At 33.9% G+C, this 10,945-nt stretch overlaps 1 long non-coding RNA gene across 1 annotated transcript; it reads right to left on the bottom strand.

The window, feature by feature from the left end:
• Nucleotides 1–335: 335 nt before the first annotated feature.
• LOC103162109 lies at nt 336–8,511 on the bottom strand. The gene is made up of 3 exons (XR_003480343.2): nt 8,368–8,511; nt 6,116–6,182; nt 336–1,541 (listed from the first exon to the last, which is right to left on the bottom strand). It is a non-coding gene; the product is annotated as an uncharacterized LOC103162109 (long non-coding RNA).
• Nucleotides 8,512–10,945: the final 2,434 nt, after the last annotated feature.

Raw genomic sequence — 10,945 nt, 5'->3', positions numbered from 1 at the left:
GGATTTTAAAGTGGTAATTTTGACATTTCCTTTTGCATCTCTAATTTTTAACTATTACAGAATGTCTATCAATGTAGTATAAAATGATAGTTTTGACACATTGACTATTCTAAACACTACATTATTAAACGACTATGAATAAAACTAATTCAATAAAAGTGATTAACAATGGCTAGAAACTTACAAGTACAGAAAATTGAAATAAATTTTAATCTTTGACTTACTTTCTCTTAGAGTCAGCAGATTCTCAAAATTATAAATAAATATCACACACACAAAATACACACACAGTAAAATTTAATTGTATGAGAATGGGAATGTTACAAGAAGTGCTTTCAAATGAGCAAAATTAACATTATAAAAACCACAACATAATAATGTTATGAAATTTATTTAACATGTTGAATATTAACATAAATAAATGTTTAAACATCCAGAAGAAAACCAGAAACACACTAGACCCTTAAGAGCTAACTTGTTGATAGATGAACAGTCTACATAGAACAATAAGAAAATTCATGATTAAGCCTTCCATATCTTGAGGAGGCAATTTAGACAAAGGTTGAATGTCAAGTGAAGTTTTTAAGCTCAAAAGGAAATAGAATGTTGTTAAAATTGGATAGCCTTGAAATTGTCAGTCTACCTATGGAACACAGCAGTGATATAAAAATGCAAAGCAAAAGAAAATGAGTAGATTCTTCTACTTCTCTGTGCAATTGATTTTCATATTTCTATATAATGCAATTGAAATCCTGTTTTGTGTTTTGTTTGTTTATAGCGTCCTTGTCTCCACATCCACCATCTTGCTTGATCCTGCATCTGGGAGTATGGAAGGGGTCCTTCTTACCCATCACTGCTGCTTTTTGATCACCCCTTTAGTCTCTAAAAATATCTCATTTCACTATAAGAATTTCCATCTCAAGTATTAATACCCTGGTTTCCTTCATGCCTACATGTTTTCAGTACTGAGATTGATTACGTATGCGTGTCGACCATCTCTGTTCATTCTCCTTCTGTCCTTTTTCCCTCAGGATTTTTTGAGGGAGGTTGATTCCTATTGCCTCTTTGATAATGATGTTTTCATTGGCTGAGAGACTTGTGCAATCCCAATTTCTCACATAACTCAGGAATCATTACTCAGAAATCCTATTGCTAAAACATTTTTAAACCAAACACAACAGCACTCCATGCTGTATATAATCTTTCACCCTTTTAAAATATCACTGTATACTTTATTCATCATAATGCTGGAGGCTAATCTTTATATTCATGTCTGCACACAGTCTTCATGTCAAGAAACCTTTATAGACTGCCTGGCATAGAATTCCGCTCTATGTGAATTAAGAAGGAAGACACCTATTCAGAAATGTGTCTTGTGCCACCTAAATTGTATTATTTTAAGTCACTAAATTTGATATGTTCTTAATGCTATGTTCAAATCAAAGTATATTTTATAAACAATTCATCTTCTTCAGACAACTTTTGCCTTCACTCTTGCCTCTTATCTTAATTTATCTTCTTCACTTCATAATCAAATTGTCCTGTAGACACAGAAATGTGAGGATAATATCATGTACATGTATACACATGGATATTCATACACATACTGCCTCTCCCATGCATAAGCTGATATTCAAGACTGATACTGCTAATAATGGATCATACTCTATAATTTACCCTTAATTCCTTAAGATCATCATTCCTCCATTTCCATGCCTACCTCTCCATTTATATTTTCTTTTCCATTTCCATTTTCAGTGTTGATAGTTTATAGTACAGTATAACCTTCAGTTATTTGTTACACTGTACATTTATTTTTGCTTGAAGTTGTTTTAATTTATTTTTTGACATTATAAAATAATTACATTTCTGCCATATCTTCACCCCCTACAAGACTTCCCATACATTCTTTTTCAGATTCATGGTCTCTGTCTCTCTCTCTCTCCTCTCTCTCTCTCTCTCTCTTCTTCTCTCTCTCTCTCTATCTCCCTCTCTCTCTTTGGTTTACTAAGACAGGGTTTCTCTGTGGCTTTGGAGCCTGTCCTGGAACTATCTCTTGTAGACCAGGCTGGTCTCGAACTCACAGAGATCCACCTGCCTCTGCCTCCTGAGAGCTGGGACTAAAGGCATGCGCCACCAACCCCAGGCCTTGTTGTCTTTTTTTCCCACCAATTGCTATTGCATGTATCTATATATGTATCTTTATATATGTATCTATATCTATACATATATTCCTAAAAATACTCTGAGTGGTCCAAAAAATGTTACTTGTATATGTGTTTTCATGACTTACTATTTGGCATTGGACATGTTTTAGATTCAAAATATTGTTAGAAAAATATTTCTGGAGTAAATATCCTATTTCAGCTATGACCTTATTTTCTACATTATTTTCTATGTTAATGAAAAAAAGACCCCTTTCTGTCTTCTATTTGCTGTTTGTTCTTTTCACTTGTTCATGAATTTTGTTTCATTCCTCTCTCTGACTTAATCCTCATGGATTAAGTCAAATTCTAATCATATTTCTGCATTTAGAATTAATGAGATGGCTTAGAATATGAATATTCTTCCATCAATCTTGATAGCCTGGTTCACTTCCCAGAGCAGATATGACAGATATAGAGAAAGGCCCCATGTTGTCCCATCGCTTCCATATGTACCATGTTCACAAATAAAATTATTACAAATTTCAGGTTTATTTTACATTACACCGTGTGTGTGTGTGTGTGTGTGTGTGTGTGTGTGTGTGTGTGTGTGTGTGTGTGTGTGTATCCAAGTTCTTTCGGCAGGCATATCTCCATGTATTAACAACCCTCTTTTTTGGTTAAAAACAAACAGACAAACAAACAAACAAAAAACTTCTTTTCAAATCTCCTCTCTAGCATTTTGAAATGCACAGTGCATTGGGTGGTTGCTGATCCACTGTGCAATAGAACAGCAGCAAATCTTGACCCTGAGACTTAGTGTCCATCAATCAGCCTTCAGCATACAGCTCCGGCTTCTGAAAACCATAGAATACCTTCAACTTTCAGGAAATTGGTGTTCCTGGTGAACCACAGAGGAGTAAGAAAGTGAAACAAGTGTCTGTCTATGTCTGGCTTTAGGCAAGTATCCCATAGCTCAGTGCCTGTTGTTGCAAGTGACTGGATCCATTCATTTCTGTGACTAAACAGTATTCTTTTGTGAATGTCCACTGGATTTTCCTAGATCATCAGTTTATGAAATTTTAAATGATTTCCCTTTTTTGAATACTTTGAATAATGATGCCTTTATGTCTGAGGGCAGGTGTCTTACAACGTACTGACTTTCTTGATTATATATCCAGCAGGCAGTGAAATTGCCAGGTAATAGAGTAGCTACACTTCTCATTTTTGAGGTACCTCCATATGGTTCTCTGTAATGAGTGCACTAATTTACTTTCTCTCTAACAATATGCCGGAGATCACATATCCCTACTTCCTCATCCACACTTTTTCAAATTTTCGTTTCTTTCTTTTTCTTTCCTTTTTACTATTATTTTATGTGTATAAAATGTCTCATTATGTAGCCACTACAGTCTCACACACCTGATCCTCTGTCTCAGCCTCTTAATTGCTGGGATAGCAGGTGTGCTATGCTTTGTGCAGTTGCCTTTCGTTGTTTGATAATATCTTTTTATGTTCTTTCTGGGAAGGAAGTGATAGCTCATGGTTGTTACTTGAGTCTTATTTGTGACTAGTAACATTGCACTTCTTTTCATGTACTTGCTACTTTTTGGATGCATTATGAAATAACAATTAATAAAAGAGCAGGTCATGAAGAGAACTACGATGGGTGTATGTGGTGTTTTGGAAGGAAGAATGGGGAGGGCAAAATGATGTAATTATGTAAATTCAAAACTAAAAATAATTTTATATAGTTTTAAAAGACACAATATCAATAAAAAGAAAATAAGAGACATGTCTGTATAGATATCTTGTCAATGTAAAACCATTTTTTCTAGTTTATTTACTTTTTTTTAAATACCACTTGGATTTTGCCTGTCCTGTATATATACATACATGTTAGAGGAATAGCATGTGTATGAATTCCCACATTGTATAAGTTATGAACATCTCCTTTTCCTGGGATTATCTACTTTTCTGTGCAGTGCATTTTGTTTTTGGCTTGGTAAAACACTGCAGCATCTTTTTTGCTTTGGGTTCCTTTACTTTTGATTTCTTGCTCTTCAAAAAGTTTAATATATTGAGACTTTGCCTCACACTGACAGGTAACATTTAAAATTCTTTGCTAATTTTTATTATTCCATTTAACAGATGCAGAATGGCAACTTAGGTTTACTTCTCTTCAAGCATGTACTAATTTTTTTACCAGCAATTTAATTGAAAAGGTTGTCATACGTCTAGTTATTGTACTTAGCAAATTGTTGAAATAATTTGGCAATATATATGTGGCTTTCCTTTCCTTCCCCCATGCTCTTTTATCATGGAAATATCTTGTTTTTATGTGAGTAGCAAGCTGTTTGGATTAGTACAGCTTGGAATTATACTTTAAGATCAAGTATCATAATGCAAGGTACACTTGCCTAATTAGCACAGTAGGCAGCATGTTAGTCTCACAATGCACCTTACTGTATGTGTTTTGTGTGATTGTTTTGCTTTATTTTTGTTGTTCTACACACACACACACACACACACACACACACACACACACAATGAAACACACACACACATAGGCTCATCATTGGCAAATTTGTGTCATTCCTAGAGTCTGCTTTGAGAGCATAACAATTTAATAATTTTAGAGCTTCTATTCTATAAAGATAAGATATATTTCACACTTTTATTGTTGACTTGTTTTCATCAAAATTTTAGTTTTCATTGTAGGACTTTTCAGTGCCTTGGCATAATAATATTATTATTATTATTAATATTATTATTATGCCAATTACCAATTTAATTATTTTCTCATAATTATTAGCATAAATCTTTGCTAGCCATTCTTTTATGGTTTCGTTTTGATTTTCAAATGCTCAATTTTTCATAAGCTTTATTAGTTTTCTAGTGGAATCATTGGGGAATATATAAGAAGTATTTATATTATCACTGCTGTTAGATGAATATATTTTCACTTCTATATCTGCATATCCTATACACTTATGTATACCATCTGAAACAAATACAATGTGATATTCTCCACTTATCTTAGGTTGCCTTAAATCTTTCTCTTAAATACTCCATTCATTGCACAACTACTACTCTGATGAAGTTAAGTGTTGAAAGTGAGCACTGTGCATTCTTGTAGAAGTCAGAGTGAAAACTTTTGGTACTCATCTGTTTAGTAGTATATTTACTATTGACTTATTATGTATAACATTTGTTCTGTTGATTTTGTCCTTCTATATGCCACATGCTTAGTATTTTTGTGAATAAACAACATTGACTTCAATCAAGTGCTTTTTCTACACCCACTGATATGGAATGCTTTGTTTTCTTCACTGTGTTGGCGTGAAGCATCCAATTTGTTTATGTGTTGATGCTGAATCATCTTTATACCCCTGAAATGAATGTTAGTTCAACACAGTGAGAAATATTTACAGATTCTGTTGGATTTGGTTGCCTGGTATTTTATTGAGGAGTTTGCATCTCTCAGATATGAAGCTGTATGTAGTTGACCCACTTATTGTTTATTTATTTCACTTTGATATCAGAATAATTCTGTCCTTGTAGAATGTATTTGATCATGTGTATAATTGTATAATTCTTCTTAGCTAAGCATCTGGTTGTTAATTATTATACAAAACATTGTAATCTCAAGATAAAACTGTTTAATGATATACCTTTCTGCTTCTATTAGTAGCAACTGTCACCTTTTGCTCAAACCATATTATTTGTAATGATTCACAAAGATCTGGCCTCCAAAATATTTCTACATTTTATTACCAGCAAACTACCATTCTATCTGCTTAAGATTATTGCAATGATGTTTTAATACACCTTCTATTATTCATGTATGTTTCATTTTCAAATCTTCTTAAGTATAAAAATTAGATATGAATTGTTATATCAAAACCCTTAGGGGATTCTATAATCATTATTAAATTAAGGGAAATAAACTTTCAACGTCGTGCAAATACCTTCCAGAATCATCTCTCTTATCGTTTCTGGTGTTTCTCTGCTTCCCGTACGATGCTGCTGTTTCTCCTTCAACATGGCAAACACTCATGAGATTTAAAGTTATAATGGATTTTACAATATATGCAAACTTTACAACTCTCATTGTCACTCAGCTTTACAATGTTTTATTCATACATAACATACACCTGTATTCATTAGCCATAATTCATTATCCTTTTCTACACCTGAAACAGTTCCTAACCACCATTAATTTATTTGTTTCCCTGATAGATTAATTGTATTACACAGTGGATTCATGCTACATGGCCATGTTTTGGCTTCCATTTTAGGCATAATGATGACAAGATTTATCTATTGCACTATATTTCTACTTCATAGTTTGTATTTTCCATATGTTGTTCATCCATTGGCAACCAACAGACATTAGATATATTCCTATTTTTCACTTATCAGATTAAAAACACTGCTATGAATATTTGAATCAAGAATTTAGTGGTCATAATGTTGCTTTATTTTACATGTACACAAGAGCAATATTTTTGTGTCAGTGGTCAGTACATGTGCATCCTCTGAGGAACTACAAAGTTGTGTTTCATAATAGGTATAGAATTTTACATTTCCAAAAGAAATTCACAAGACACATACAAAGAAATTTACAACACCAGCAATTTAAGGAGAATTTATTTTAGCAAAGCAAAGAGAAACAAGACAAGCACTATAAGGAAATATTGGATAGAATTCTCCCAAAGGGGGTCAGCAGCACAATGCGTTCGATTTATACATTTTAAAGACATTCCCGTGGATTTTTACATGGTGAATAGTGTCTTTATGTGGTAAGATTACCCTGGTTCCCTCCAAAATCATCACAGCTGAAACAACCCATATGGATTATTTCCTTCCGTGATCCTTTAGAGATGTACACAAGAACTTTAAAAACAGTAATGTAAAGGATAATACAGCTATGTGATATCCCTGTGGTCATGAGCCATTTGAGACACATTTTTCCCATGGGGTTAAAAATACTGTTATTTTAAATTTGAAGTTTTATCTCCAAATTTGAGTCTAGGATTTTGCAATAGCTTGTCAGGCTGTCAAAAAGGCTAGACAGAGGCTGTCTGTAGACCTTCTCCTGCAATTCTTGTTCTCATACACAGAATCAACCAGCAATAGTCACTAAGATAGCTATTACAAATATGCATGAATAATTTTAACTTTTCTTGAAGACAGGTAAAATTTAAAAATTTTCTTTCTTTTATTTATAGTTCCTGAATGTTATTGTTATTATTAATAGGTGATGATGATGCTATGGGTGGGTATATATGATGTGTTTATATATGTTTACTTATAGTGCTTCTGTGGTGGTCAGAAGACAATTTTGTGGACTCAGTTCTTTCCTTTCACCATTCATAATTTCCAATAACAGAATTCAAGAGTTTTAGAAAGTAACATTACTCACTGAGCTGTCATTGGCCCTTCCACCAAGCATGTTCCAAATATCTTATGTTCTTTCCTTCGTTTCCTTTTCTTTCTTTACTGAATAAATATCAATATCTGTATCAATTCAGGTCTTTCAGGTAAACAAATAAGGGAGACTAGAATTTTAAAAGAGAGAGAAATAGGCAGAAAGTAGAGAGAGTAGACCTAGAGAGAGTCCAAGGTATAGCATAATGGCATAATATTATAGGAAATTTTATTCTAATCACAACTGCACATGAAATTATATCCACAAAAGGCTTTTAAAATATTATTGTGTTAGCATTGCACCAGAGTGTCAGTAAATGCAGTTGGTACATGTTAGACAGTCAAAAATAAACATTAATAGTAAAAATAATAATAACAATAAAGTAAAATATGGATATTTGCACCAATTGACTTTAATCATTTACTATCTGATATTATATAATAGGCAAAAAGTAATATTAGTTTCTGTCATGTTGACATGTACATAAAAGGGATATTTTCAAAAAGAGTCTAGCTAAGTGTACATAGATTTATAGACTGAAATCTTCCAACAACAATGCAATTTCTAGTCCTTCAATACAGGAGATGCTTTAACATAGCATATAGTAAGGTTTTGGTTCTCGAGTGCCAGTAGAGTGCAACAATGAAAACAAAGAAAAAATTACCCATTCCACATTATAATTACAGAGTTTTTTTAAAGCATGTAGAGCAGTATATGTTATTATATTAACACTCAACATTGATTTATCTTGGAAAGAGTTCTCCGATGAGCACATGCCATGGAACTTACCATATTGTCTGTCACATAGTCACTTCTATAGTCCACACATGGGAGAACTGACTGAGTGGAATCATGGAGGATGATTTAGTAGCAGTATCCACAACAAATGCTCTGGTCACAAATCTTCATAGCAACATCCTCCCAACAGGCAAGTCATACCTGAATGAAACCATCAGAGTGTATATCAGAGATATATATCAGAGAACTAAGCCTGTACACATAGAACAGGCTAACACCTCCCTGGTTGTGAGGAAAAGTCAAACACTGGCTTCAATAAAAAAATTCAAGAAAAATATTGTGTTGTCATTTATGTTGGGAGTCACACTACTTAGTCATATTGTCAAGAGAATTATAACCCAAATGGAGCTAATAATTTTTATTGATATTTTTAATTTATTCTTTTTGGAGCTAATATTTTATGGTTGTTGGGTGGCCATGTTAGCTGTCAGGAAAAAAGAACAACGAAGTTGTTTCCTTGCTTGCATTGTAAATCACAGCTGAAACAGCTGCTGGCTTCCCCTGCATGTGGGAATCCTCCAGCTTGTACTTACCCATTAACAAGGCTGAACACTTTGAAACACACTTCTCTAGTCACCCAACCTGTAAATTAAATCTATCAGCAGTGCACACACTGCACTGTGATTCTGCCACAGGTGCAAGCCACATATAAAGGAGTTGCAATGTGGAGCACTGGAACAGTGTGTTCATGTTTTGCTGTTAATGCCTGAAACATCACAGTGTGAATGAATCTGCATTGTTGAAAATGTAAATACATTCCCATGCCTGTGACTGTGAGATGACTACAGGACAGGAAAGAAAATAATACAAATAGAAATACCATTTTGGGTGAACAGGCTTTTTCATAGCTTGCATTTTTCTTGGGCAATTTAAATATTTTATTACAATAGTCATACCATTGTGCATGACTCAAAACTGTGTATTACACAGGTTGATTTTTTTAATGTGGAAGACAAATCAAAAAAACAATAAAAGAAAGATTTCTAAAAATACCAAGAGTCATTGTTTAGAATTTAATACAAAAGTAGGAAATACTCCCATTATATTACTATTTCTATAGATGAGATAACATCTGATGTATTTAAATAAACATGTAAAAGACAAAAATATACAGGTTGAATATCAAGCATCTCTCTAACAAGCAACAAAAAACTGAGCCTTGGATTTCAAAATCCAAAATACATCACCAAAATACATCTGAAAAGGGTTACTGTGTAAAGTATTCCATGTGAATTCACAAGTACTCAATAATTAGCATATACCCTAATGGAAAAACCTGGAATGAAAGCAATGTCAGAAATGTATTAAATTGGTCACAACTACTGGTAATTAAGATTCAGCATGAGAAATTCCACAGACAAGTAAAATACTTTGTCGAACTGTCCCTCTGAGAACCTAGAAAAAATGCGTTTATTCATGAGTTCCTATCCTTTCTCTTTTGAGATTTCTTGTGTGGATGTTATTGTCCCCTAACTTCCTGAATCCTGTGAGACGCCCATACACAAGAATCAGAAATGTGCAAGGAACAGAAGGGAAAGGATGGCAGACAGCTTCTAGAGAGATGTCATCAGTATGAGAAAACCCACTCAGAATTGTGAGTTGCTGTGTAGCTCTTCATGATGATGTCACAAGGCAAAGGTCTGAGATTAAAAGCAGAACAAGCAAATATATATGGACTGCAGAAATATATGTGGATACATACACAATTGAGTGATTTGAAGAAAAATTAAGATTTTACTGAAAATTGAGTGCTGGTGACTTTAAGAAGGGTATATGCTCATTTTCTTGGGCATACTTGGGCATACAGTGAGGCATACTGGAAGGCTGGAAATAACACATGGGTATTTCACCAGACTTCCAGTCAGTAAAAATAATTATAATGATCATAATAACCATGACAATGAAAACTATAAAGTAACAATAACAACATAGTATCTAATGGCCAAGCTCTCCAAATTTTCCTCTAACAATATCTAACATACTTTGGATTTTGGTCCTGCAGCTTCAGTCCTGCTTTAAGCTTCCCATAAGTTCTAGAGTCCTATGAACATCTCTCCTTGCAACTCCCTTCTCCTTGTGATGTTCATGATATTGACAACAGGTTTCTACTCTGAGGGACACCTTTTACAGATTAAACAATTAGTGATTGTATAATGTGGGAAATTACCAATATGGAGCCAGGTAAAAGTACAAGGGAATTTAATGCGGAAAAGCTTTACTTACAAAGCGAGCCAGCCGGCAGCAAGCCAAAGATGAAAGTGAAAGCAGCACGCTGTCATGTGAGCATCCCTCAGTCTTAAAATTTCCCTATGTCACCTTGACCATGCCCTGGCAGGCTTGGTCAGGCACACCTGTAGGCAGCCCCTAAGCAGGCATGGCTACAACATCCCCTACAATTCTACATAACTTATTTCCTAATAAGTTTTGCATTCTAAAATAAAGAAATATAGGACTTTACTTTTTGGGCGGGTGTGTGTTTGTGCACAAGAGTGAATGTGCATTTACATTTAAAGGGAAATCTATAAGTAGAAATCTGTAAGGGGAAATGAAGCTTTCATTTGTAAACCTG

Source organism: Cricetulus griseus (assembly GCF_003668045.3).
Source record: "Cricetulus griseus strain 17A/GY chromosome 1 unlocalized genomic scaffold, alternate assembly CriGri-PICRH-1.0 chr1_0, whole genome shotgun sequence".
Lineage (NCBI taxonomy): Eukaryota > Metazoa > Chordata > Mammalia > Rodentia > Cricetidae > Cricetulus > Cricetulus griseus.
The sequence above is the reverse complement of the archived record's forward strand: the minus strand, read 5'-3'. Positions and strand labels throughout refer to the sequence as shown.